The 12,800-nt window shown below is 40.3% G+C and overlaps 1 long non-coding RNA gene across 1 annotated transcript; it reads right to left on the bottom strand.

Annotated features, from left to right (window-relative positions):
- Window positions 1-2,468: 2,468 nt before the first annotated feature.
- On the bottom strand, window positions 2,469-10,669 carry LOC109254948 (uncharacterized). The gene is made up of 3 exons (XR_002075033.1): window positions 10,552-10,669; window positions 8,925-9,031; window positions 2,469-2,599 (listed from the first exon to the last, which is right to left on the bottom strand). It is a non-coding gene; the product is annotated as an uncharacterized LOC109254948 (long non-coding RNA).
- Window positions 10,670-12,800: the final 2,131 nt, after the last annotated feature.

A 12,800-nucleotide genomic window follows, 5' to 3' on the forward strand; every position in this document is an offset into this window, starting at 1 on the left:
TCTGGCTCACCCTCACAGGGGGGCAGTATCTCATGTTCCGTACCTGCCCCATCTCCCCTCAATTAAAACATCTTCCCTGGGCCCATTACAGGTAAGCAGCTGAAGACTCTTTAATTTAGGTTATATGCAGCTGACTCACAATTCTCTATTTCAGGACTGGACCTCATTCTTATGCTGTAGCCCCATATGTAATATATACTAAGAGACATCTCAAGCTCAATCAGTCTAAAATGGAATACTTTTTAAATTTTTTTTTCAACGTTTTTTATTTATTTTTGGGACAGAGAGAGAGCATGAACGGGGGAGGGGCAGAGAGAGAGGGAGACACAGAATCGGAAACAGGCTCCAGGCTCCGAGCCATCAGCCCAGAGCCTGACGCGGGGCTCGAACTCACGGACCGCAAGATCGTGACCTGGCTGAAGTCGGACGCTTAACCGACTGCGCCACCCAGGCGCCCCAAAAATGGAATACTTTTTATATCCTGCTCCCAAGCCAGAAATCTGGGCTTCACCCTAGACACCTCCTTCGATGTCATCAACCATAGCCAGTTTGTTACTAAGTCTCACTGATTTATTCCATCTCTGTAGTATTTCTCCAATTTTGTCATCATTTCCCTACCTTGTCTTGATCGCCTGCTGTTTGTTCTGGTGCAACGTCTTTCTAGCCAGCATCCCTATGTCCAGTCTAGCCTCTCTCCGACCCACCTTCCACACTGCAGTAAAACCTTTCTAAGGTGTAAGTCTGATCCAGGCACTGTCTGGCCTCCGTGATGCTCTACCATTTTGGCAGGGCCGTTTGGCCCTTCCATGCCCTTCCATCCAGGCAGGATCTTTCCTCATCCCACTCTTTGCAGGGCCTTCCATAAGTGACTTTCTGGAACCATCGTGGACCATTCCCTCTGGAACAAACTACATCATGTCCCACTCCTCAGGACTTACCTACTCCACACTGTTTCATGTCTGTCTTTCTATATATAGACTTCCCATTGCCTGGAATGACCACCTAAACTCTGCCTTTGTCTCCCCTTGGCTTAAGTAACACTTTCTCTGTTTTTCCTGATTCCTCTAGCAGTTTTCTCCTCTACTACACCTGGCTATTTCTTAGTTGCAATGCTTATTATGCTACACGGCAATTCTTGCTATTGGTTTCATTTCTTTCTTTTTTCCCAAAGACTAGCACAATGCCTCCTATTTGAATAATCATTTACATAATAATGGGTGGTTTAAGATTAACTTGTTACCATCCTAAACAATATGCATTGAGCTGCAAGGACTTCCTGAAATAAGGCTCTCGTCTGAAAGCTTGGAGTTGTCACCACGGTAAGGCAAAGAGGAAATATTTTGAGCCTGGCAGTAGTTTGGGCACTACACAAGTTCTTATAGATCAGAGATTGCCCAAGAAACCCATTTCTCATATCCCCCTTACCTAGAAATCCTATACCAGAGGCCAGGATTCATGACCAATACATGCATTTGGTCAACGAGGGCCAAGTCCCTGCCGTGGGTCTGCTGCTTTGCTTTGAAGCTGGTGGTACTGTGTCCCTTCCCTGCAAGGCCACGCATCGTGTGGAGCAGCAGGCCCACTCATGAGCTCCATTTCATGCATGGTTTAACTGCAAGGTATGTTGCCTGAGATTAACCAGGATCAGACACAGAACAAATGGAATGTCACCTACGGGCTGGCAAACCTGCAGAGGAGTCAGGCCATCAGCTCAACTTGAGTTCAGAATCCTCAAAAAGTGGACAGATTTGGTTTCAGGAATTGGTTTCAATGGCAGGCCTTTTGCATTTGACTATGAAGGGGTTTCCTCAGGGTATGGGTACTGGGATGAGTCAGACAAAATGCTCTTCGGAAAAGAGATCTGGTGCAAACCGGCTCTAGCTCTGGAAGTTTTCTCTGCCCAATTATTGACCTGTTCCCCTCTTCCTTTTAAACTACCCAGGATGGATTAGTTGAATTTTTTTTTTTTCACTTTGAATGAATTTGCATGAGCAGTGTGGAGAAATGATTTTCATCAATTATTTAAGAGAGGAAAAAAATGTTTCTGGCCTCTGACCCTTTTTGGAATTAATCATGCTGTGCTGGTCTGAGATCACCAAGTCTACTAACACCAACAGGCAACATGAGATTCAGCCATCTGATCCGTGATGAGGAAGGGTTATTTTGAATCCTAAACCAACCTTTTTATCTTCACCAAACTCCAGGAGGTTAGAAATCATATCTGTTTAACTGCTTTATTTATAGTAACCACAACGCTATGGGCAAATGAAACATTAAAAATTCATTTTGGAGATTATATCTTGTTTTCATCTTAGAGTACAAGAGCAAAAAAATATATATATATCTTTTTCTAAAATACCTAACTTACTACTGGCTTAATAAGATCCACTATTTTTACACCAGCTCTAAATTAAGAAAAATGACAAGTCAAATTACAATTGCGTACGCTGCCCATGAAGTGTGCTGTAATGCCTCCAGAAAGCCTGTGATCTTACCTGCCAATATGGAGAAAATGATATGAGCATGAATCTCAAGTCTGAATAGTCTAGTTGTTGCTTGGATATTCTTTGTTCTTATATTCACCTTGGAAAACGGGAGTCTGATAAAAAAAAAAAGACATTCCTCAAAGAATTTTCATCAGGCCTGCAATTTAGAAAATATTTTCAAGGCAATTGTCAGTACCACTGTTGATACGAGAAACAATTCTAAACCCATTCTCGGCCCATGCAGTGAAAGTGTGTCACCACCATTTGAGCCTGATCTGGAAGGATCATTTTAAATCAGATCCATTCTTTGTCATTGAAACAGTTGTACGAAGCTCTCTTTCTTTCTCCTCATCTGCTAAATGAGATCATCTTCACCCACTTAAGACATCTTGATGAAGTGTTATGGCTTTTAAGGAAATTTAAATATAGGAAATATATTTTTAAGAACACTCTGAGAATGATTTTATGTTTTCTACCTAAAGATGTAAAATGATATTTAATTTTAGATTTGCATTTCCTCCAAAAAGTATTCATTTCCCAAAATAATATTTGCTGCCTAGAGGGGTGAGGTTATGGATGATTTAGCCCCTTTGCATTCTAAACTCTGTGATACTTTGTGGTTTTTAGAATTAAAAATGAAAAGCAGCAGAGTATCTATTCAACACATATGTATTGGACATCTTTTCTAAGGCAGGCTCTGAAATAGTTATAATGAATAATGAGTGAGAGAGAACAGACCAGTGAGAATGACGCGTATAGAATGTGGAAAGTACAAGAAGTATAGAGACAGAGGGATACGCTGTGCTAAAGGAAGAAAAGACTAAGCAGTATTATTGCAAACCTCGAATGAATCATTTGTTCATGCAGCTCTGCCTTCAACACCATGGTGATTAAAACAGTTAATTTTTCTCACAAGAAGAAACCATTTCCTCCCAGCAAGAGTTAACCCGACTTCCCAGACCGACCTAACTCCTAGGACTGAATCTCAACAGTGGACATTTCCTCCTCGAATAAACACAGCTGTTTAGTGTATCTAGCCTTTTGGTTCATGCTCATCTTTGTCTAACCCCCTTACAGGACAGGCACTGCAGCGCCTGGGCTAGAATATAACTTTCAGCTCTATCTGTGTTCTCATCTACCTTTCTGTTACTAAGCTTCAAAGAGAGGTCTAATTTAAGACCTACGGTGTGTTCAAACCTGTAGTTCCAGATAAGGATTCTCCCTCTTACATAATGCATTTTAAAATGAGAGCAAAAAGCCCACATCAGTGTTGGATTTCTACTGTTTAGTGTGGAATATTCTTAAAGACTTAAAATTGAAGAAGGAGCCCAGGGTTTGTGAGCTACGGTAATTAGTGCTGGTGGCAGTAAGGCTTGTAGCAGAGTTGATGAAAAGAAACCATAATTTCTGTTCAACTCCTGAGGGTCTCCTTTCTGAAGGGAGACTTGCTATGTTTCTTTTTAAAGCTTGGATCAAATAACTTAAGCAGACGCTGTGACAATACCATTTGCAGGAAAGGAACCTATGGTATGACTCACTCACCCACTAAAATGACGCCCTATACACCTACTTGTTCCTTGCCTTTACTTTCTGAGTCCTCTGAGTCAAAGCATTTGAAAATCAGTCCGCACGTCAAATCCCCGTGAAAACCTACTTGCAGACCGACATCTTTCCTATTCATCCTTGTCCATTTCACCTTGTTCGGCATAGGCAGAGTTATTAACAATTTACTTATTAACAAGGTCTACATGCCTACATGCAACAACTCATTTTTTCCCTCCAAGTTAACATAGGTAATGTGATATGCTTCACTGCTCCACCATCCCACTCCCTAGAGGCTGAAAGAAGTTTCCTTTACTCTCTGAATCTTAGAAATCCTCCAGTTCATCCCAACTTTTCTGAGAGCATCTGCCACTGAAGAGGCAAACGTGCAGACCGAGGTCAGCAAACGGTTCTTTGCAGCTTTTATGCTAAGTTCCCAAATCACCTGATTTCATTTGCCTTTGAGAGTACTGGGAGAATTGTAAATTGAATGGAGGTGCATTACTTTTAAAGAATTAAATTGGGTACTCATATCATATCCAAATACCCCTGCAAATAATAAACATACTGCCTGCCACGTAGTAGGTTTGCTGAATGAATACTTGAATAAATTGCAGAACTAATGTCTGGGATTATCTGGCTGTACATTATTTCATTCAGAGAAGTTTTATTGAACATTGTGGCAGGCATAGATGCAGTGTGCTGTGCACCATGACCTTGAATCCATCATCCTGCCTCCAGACTGAAGAGTAGTTTGGTCATTTTAGATAGATGGAAATTTATATTACAGACATACTTCATCTTGCAAAGTATGTCTGATTCTTAAAAAAGTATAAAAATATCCCTTTATTTTGTGATTCTAGATGCATTTATAAATCAGAGAGAAACTAACTCCTTAAAATTATCCGAGAAAGTAGTTAAATCAACAATCCCATTTACATGAGGAAACTGAAGACCAAACATGTATTTTATTTAAGGTAAAGGGAGCAGTTACAGAATAACCCCCCACCCCTTTTTTGGGGGGTAGTTACAACATAACTACTTTTGCTCTCTCATCTCAATGTTAGACTATCCCTGTGAATCCTTTCCTATTATTCATACTCTTCTAATTAATCAAACAACTCCGTACATTTGTCATGTATTATTTAGGAATATTATTGTAACTACAGGTTTTCAACGATTCCATTGGCCTGAAATGGGAATATACCTGTTTTTCCATAAATCTCTGGGAATTCTCTTCTGGAAAAAGTTCTAGATTTTAACCATTATTATTAGGAGTTTTTTTCCCTTACACATTACTTGATTCTGAACACATTTCACTGTGTCTTTCAGCAGAGGTGAAAACTAATAGGAAACCATAATTTATTGAATGAAAACAGTTCATTTATCTGAGGACAATTAACTAACCCCTTTTTAGTATTCTATTTTTTCCAGTTAATTTATCTCAATTACCTTGCTTCTTTATGAGATAACTTGTTGATACATTTTTGACCCTGAGCGAAGGCTTATTAAACAGGATTAATATATTAGCATTATTTCTCTTTACCAAATATTTCCACAATATTTTTTCCCATGAATATTAACAAAGAATGACAGAATAGGACATTCACTGCCTGGTATGTATCAGGAACATATCAGTTATGTCATCATATTTAACCCTCGCACTATCACTGTGAAAATTGCTTCTGGAAGCTTTACAAATTGAAACATGTGAACAGTAGGGACCAGCAAGGTTCAATAGCTTGTCCAATGTCATGTCCTTAAAGAGAGGTAGGGACAAGGTACAAGTCCAAGTTTGACAATAACAAAGCCTATTATGTTTTCAACACAATGCTCTGACTCACAAGCAAATGAGCCAGATAAGAGCCTCTCTGGAGATGAGATTTGGAGTCTGGAAAGATTAAAAGATACTTAGCAAAGGGCCACTTTCAAGCCCTGGAGAGCCAAGTGCCATTCCTGTGTTCTGGACTTGAGGTCTGCCTTGAGTATGTCCTTACAGCCCAACCCTCTATAGGGAATGATGCTTTCCCATCTGTGCATGGGAGCTTAGCACTCAGGAAAGATTCCAGATTGACATCTGGCAATTTAAAGTTCCCCTAGAGTTATATAGGATGAGAATCTGGCTTATATTTTCTTTTCCCTACATAGCAGCTCATAATGATTCGTCTGTCACTGGCTGTTAAAGTGGTTGGCAGGCCTGGTGTGTGCAGGAAGTCAGGGTGACAGAGCCAGGATGTCTCAGTGGTTAAGGATACGAGGAGAGGGACGGAGCACAGTCTCTGATTCCAGCTCTTGCTCTGGGCAGTCACTTAACTTCTCTCTGCCCAGCCCTCCCATCTGTAAAATGGAAACAGAGAATACTGATGAACTTCTCAGAGAAGCTATGAGGCAGAACCCATGCACGATTGACACGTCGTATTTGGGATATAGAAAGGGTAATGGAAAAGTTGAAAGCCATTTCAGTGTGGGATCATTTGGTAAAAATGTGATTAAAATTTTTACTATTTGGCAATCCTGGTGCAGCAAACCTTTAATACAGCGTTGGCTGTTCTATGTAACCAGCCTTTTAGGAACTACTGAAGCAATCACTGCCCTGTGAAAAGTGTGTGGGACGATAATGGAAATACGTCAAATGAAAAACGTGTCTGAGGTCCTCCATTCCCCAGGCTTCTTGAGGTCATATTCTATGTCTTCTTCACGGTGTGCATGTCCCCTAGTATGTACTTGAGGACCTTGTACCAAGGAAACCATCAGTCATGAGTCAGTGATCATGATATAGTTCAAGGCCAAGAGAAGCCATGAGGAAAGATCCCTAGGACTTGACTTTAATTTTTAGGTAGACTGGCTAAGGCTCTGATTTTCCTTATGTTACTTGGGCCTATTTCTTAAGTGCCAAATTAGTCAGAGCTTCCGTATTTCTACTTTCCAGTTTCTCTGGGCTCTCTAGAGATGCTATTTGTTACACAGGTGTACATCCAATACAGACCTACCTCACCTTCGAACTCCTCAAATGTGACCATCCATATGCCCATTTAAATCTGAGTGGAGTTCTCTTTTATAGCTTTTTTTCTCCCATCCATGAGACTTGCTGTTGGAAAGATGTGGTTTTTATGTACTTCAGACCCCCTTTTTATTTTATTTTTTAAAGAGAAGTCATAGTAACAAGGGGAAAACATGTAAAGGCTTTTTAAGAAGCCCTGCTATGGCCCAGGAAGGTGTTATGCCAGTACTTTGCTATTGAGGGTGGTGAGGGGGAGACCACCGGCAAAGATCTGACCTGGAAGCTGTAGACAGTTCCACCCAGGCCTTCAGAATCAGAATCCTCATTCTAACAAGAGCCTCAGGTAATTTGTATGTAGATTAAGAGAAGCAGTGATCTAGGACCCAGGTTTCAGGATAATTAGAAAAGGTCAAGACTATAGTTAAAGGCCAAGAACACTTGCAGCGAGCAGTTAGTATTGGGTTCCATTATTATTGGGGCATAGTCTCATATAGAAAAAAATGTCCATTCTCACTCTCCAAGAAATTGTGAGGAGCCAAAAAAGTAATGAGGCCTAATGACTGGGTCTTCCCTCCTCTGCAGTTATGAAGACCATCCCCCGCACCCCTACGCCAACTCTGTTTCTGCTTCTATACTTGAAAGTTTCTCCATCCATACCTGATGCTATTATTCTCCCTTCCTTCCTGGGTAAATAAGAGGCCAGAGTGTCTCCCTAGCCTTCAATACACTCTTCTGTCTTACCTGCACCAAACTGACAATTCTCTGAAGAGCTGAGACTAGTTTTCTTTATAAATAACCCTGAGTCCTTTAGACTTGTCATAAGAGGAGGGAGAAAGAAGCAATGAAACTCCCTAACTAGCTTACTTTGGCTCCTGGATGCCAAGGCAGATGTTACAAATGGCACGACATGTCTGCTCAGGGCCTCAGTGTGGAAATTACTCAGCAGAGCAGACATGGGCCTTTCTGTTTTACTGCCAGTTATGAGCTTGTGAATAGCACACCACACTGCCCTGATTAGTGGATGCTTTCACTCCCTCCTCATAATCACAGGGACTGGAGCAGAATGATAAGAAGGGATTCCATGATACTGTTGGTGATGTAGGGCTGCCCTCTCTCTTCTCTTCCTTTGTTGTGCTCTTCTTAATGCAGACAACCCTTTGAAGTGTGATTTTTTGGTTTTGACCGACTCACCTGAGCCATCAGAAGCTACACATTTCCCTTATCACTGTCCTGACTGAGGCTTGAAAACACCCATGGGAGAGCTTCAATGCTAGTGCACAGCTGTTGGGTTATACCATTCGCTGCTGCCTACCAGGAGATGTGGACTCTCCTATTGTAGTGCAATGAATAATCACCTTAAATTTTATTAGAGGTTTATCGCCAGACCTTGCCTAACTTTTCTGAAAAGGCTGAGGTTGATTAAGAGTCCAGTTAGTATTGCTACGGGATTGCTTCTGGGGAGTTCATCCAAGACTTCAACTCTGTCCTTTTCTCTTTTGAGTATGCAGGCAAGGACGGATGAGCGAGCAAGAGAGGATGTCTGGGCTGGAGCTCATAGTGTTCAGGTGTGTATGACTCATTTCTTTGGATCCCAGTGGTATATAGTTCTGAGTCTCACCTTCCTTCACTTACTGAAGGGCAAAGAAGGAAAACAAGTGGCAAGTGGCTGCATTTAAGTTCTGATAAGAGGGCACAGATGCTGTTTGGTAATGGAAAATTTACTCAGGCTGTGTACGTATGGAGCTACCTCTTACAACAGTGTCAGACTAAATTTTTACGATAGAAGCATCTATGTCACCTTAAACATACCCAGAGCACAAATGTGATCTTTTAATATGTAAATCTTTCTAAAAGCAAAAATCGTACTGGAGTTGTTTACAATGATGAAGACTTACTTTAAACCAGAGAAGATAATTGCTTTCATCTTGAATTGTTAACTCTGATCAATTGGTAGTGGTGCTTGGAGTCCTGTGTTGAGAAGAATATTGAAGCAACCTCAGGGCTCAATGGAAAAGAAAACCATGATAAATTACATAGAAGGGAATGGAAGCATTTGTACTACATGCTTTCTCTATACCATTCATACATATTCCACTATAATTTATTACTCTTCAGAAGGAAAAGAAAACCTCCAATAGCTCAGAGAGAGCTAGCTCTGATCAACTCATAGGTGCTTTCCTATGTTAAGATCTAGGATTTACTGGATAAACCAAAGCAGCTTGCCTGGATAAATGCGACCAGTGTGTCCTAACTATACTATACAGTTCAAACAGATTAGGGCATACCTAGTTTTAAGAATACTATGTGCTTTTCTTTTTTGTTCTTTTTTTCATATTTCTCTGGATTTGGTGTTACAGGGTTTGGGTTAAAGCTCAGGCTAAAACTGCAGGACTACGGGCCAGATCCTCAACTTCTCTGGGCTTTTGTTTCTTCCTCTGAAGGCTGATAGAAAGAGCACATGAGAAAAGATGTCCATAAAATCATGGTAGGAGTCACGAGAGGTGAATAGCCTCAAAGGACTTACAAAATGGGAAAGGGGGAAAACTAGGCTAGAGTTAGCATGAGTATAACATAGATACTGAATAAATAAGAGTTATATTTGATTCCTACTAGTCTCCTTATAAAACTGAAACACTTTAACATCAAAATACATGGGAAGGCAAACAATTTTGCTTGTAGAATGGGTATGAAATACTTAAAAAGATTATAGGAATTTATGTGTGGGCTAGGTGACTCTAATAATGGGAACAGACACACATAAACATTACTCTCTAATATTTGTAAGTAAACTTGTGACTCTCTGGAGTCACACAGAGCTTGATATGGTATGTCTTTTCTTGCAATGTGTAGTGACATAGCCTCTCCTCTGAACAGACACATAAATGTGTCTTTATTTTTTACATGGCTGGATGAGTTGGCACCGACTGGGGTAAAGTAAAAGATCATCTGCAAAGCAGATAACTAGGAAAGCCATAGCAACGGATATGGTTAGGTTTACTTGACCAAACTAAGACAAAATGAAAATGATGAGAATTTAAAAATGGGTGTTTATAAAACAGATATTTCCTGCATTAAGATAGCTAAACCCCAGGGGCGCCTGGGTGGCTCAGTCGGTTAAGCATCCAGCTTCAGCTCAGGTCATGATCTCATGGTTCATGAGTTTGAGCCCCACGTCAGGCTCTGTGCTGACAACTTGGAGCCTGGAGCCTGCTTCATATTCTGTGTCTCCCTCTCTCTCTGGCCCTTCCCCTCTCAAGCTCTGTCTCTCTCTCTGTCTCTCTCTCTCAAAAATAAGTAAACATTAAAAAAAACAGGTAACTAAACCCTAGCTATGGTTGGGAGAGGTTGGTAGTGTCTATCCAGGCAACCATAAGCTTGATAACTTTCCATACAGTTTTCCTGCTGATGGATCATCTCAGATGTCCTGGGCTTCAGTCCCTGGCTGATTGATGCCTCTTCCCAATACATGCTTTCCTTATTTCCAGAAAAAGATCTGAAGGACAATTCTTCTTTGCCACTTACCAACTTTGTGGCCTTGGATAAGTATCTTAAACTCCATGTGCCTCACATCCTTCACTCATAAAATGGAGGTAACAATAGTATGTTATATTATGCTCACACTCTGGTGAGGTTTGAATGAAATACACATAAAACTGAAAAAAAAACTCAAAATGTTAGCCACTGTATTCATGTTAACATCACCATGAACTTCAACCTAAACACCTTCATTGATGAACACTTGATTAATCTTATACTGATGGTACAAAACCAATCATGGGGAACTTCCAGTTTTTTGTTCTACATGTAAGGAGCTTAAGAGTCCTTCTGACAACAAGAAAGAAGATGAACAGACTGAGATATCCACTTTTCTTGGATCCATAAGAGAGGTCAAGACATAGGCCCAAAGATTGAAGAGGCAGACAGGCGAATACAGGTTTTCATGGAGCAGAGAATCAACACAGAACCTGTAACAGGAAGCAGGGCCGGAGCAGGAACACCTGGATTGTAAGGACAAATTGCTGGAAGTTCAGTGTGGATAAGTCAGACTTTAAAACTCCAGGGGCCCCAGTCATTAAGGGGCCTCTACTACTAAGTACCTCTATAGTTTTGTGTTTTACCACTAGAACCTTGACTAGGTTCCCATAGTAAATATCAGAGGAAAACCCTCTCATGCTTCCAGCAGCAGGAGGGGGAAATGAGCCATTTTGGAACAGGCGAGGATTGTGTGCTTCTTAACAAGGCCTGCTGTCAAGGGATAGTTAAGTGGGGTCTACCTTGGATCTTGCCCAAGATCACAACTGACCTGGGGGAAGGGAAATACCCAACTCCAGCCAACTCTATCCATCCTGACCCCCCCTAAATGGGGAGCGAAAATGAAACTAAGAAACCCTCACGAAATTCGTAGTTCAGAAGACAGTGCAAAAAATTAGCAACTTTATTAAAGTTCAACCTATAAACGACATCTGTTTAAACCCACGATTATGCAGCCAATGAATCTTTGGCAAAGGAGGAATAAATACACAATGGGAAAAAGTTTCTTCAATAAAAAGTATTTGGAAAACTGGACAGCAATGTGCAATAGAATGAAACTGGACCACTTTCTTACACCACACATAAAAATAAGCTCAACATAGATTAAAGACCCAAATGTGAGACCTCAATCCACAAAAATCTTTGAAGAGGGGCAGATGGGTGGCTCAGTCAGTTAAGCATCAGACTTGGGCTGAGGTCATGATCTCACAGCTTATATGTTCAAGCCCTGCATTGGGCTCTGTGCTGACAGCTCAGAGCCTGGAGCCTGCTTTGGATTCTCTCTCTCTCTGTCTCTCTCTCTCTCTCTCTCTCTCTCTCTCTCTCTTTCTCTCTCTCTCTGCCCCTCCCCTGCTTGCACTCTGTGTGTGTGTCTCTCTCTCAGGAAATGAATAAACATTAATAAATTAAAAAAAATCCTTTAAGAGAGCACAGGCACTAATCAATCTGACATCAGCTGAAGCAACATTTTTCTAGATATGTCTTCTAAGGCAAGGGAAATAAAAGCAAAAATAAACTATTGAGACTACATCAAAATAAAAAGTTTCTGCACCATGAAGGAAACAATCAAGCCACAAGGCAACTACTGAATGGGAGAAGATATTTGCAAATGACATCTCCAAAAAACATTAGTATCTAAAATATACAAAGAACTTACACAACTCAATGCTCAAAAAACAAATAATCCAATTAAAAAATGGGCAGAAGACATGAACAGACATTTCTCCAAAGAACACACACAGATGGCTGATAGACACATGAAAAAGATGCTCAATATCACACATCCTCAATGAAATGCAAATCAAAACCATAATTAGATATCACCTCACACCTCTCAGGATGGCTAAAATCAAAAACACAATAAACAAGTGTTGGTGAGGATGTGGAGAAAAAAGGGACCCTTATGCACTATTGGTGGTGGGAATGCAAATTGGTGTAGCCACTGTGGAAAACGGTATGGGGTTTCCTCAAAAAATTAAACATAGGATTACCCTATGGATCCAGGAATTGCACCACTGGGTATTTACAAAAAAAAAAAAAAAAAAAAAAAAAAAAAAAAAATATATATATATATATATATATATATATATATATATATATGTATGTGTATGTATATATATATATATGTGTGTGTGTGTGTATATATATATGTATATACATACACATATATATACATGTATATACACACACACACACACATATATATATAAGCATATATATATATATATATATATATACAC

This window comes from Panthera pardus, unplaced genomic scaffold (genome assembly GCF_024362965.1).
Source record: "Panthera pardus isolate Hobbes unplaced genomic scaffold, ASM2436296v1 HiC_scaffold_24, whole genome shotgun sequence".
NCBI lineage: Eukaryota > Metazoa > Chordata > Mammalia > Carnivora > Felidae > Panthera > Panthera pardus.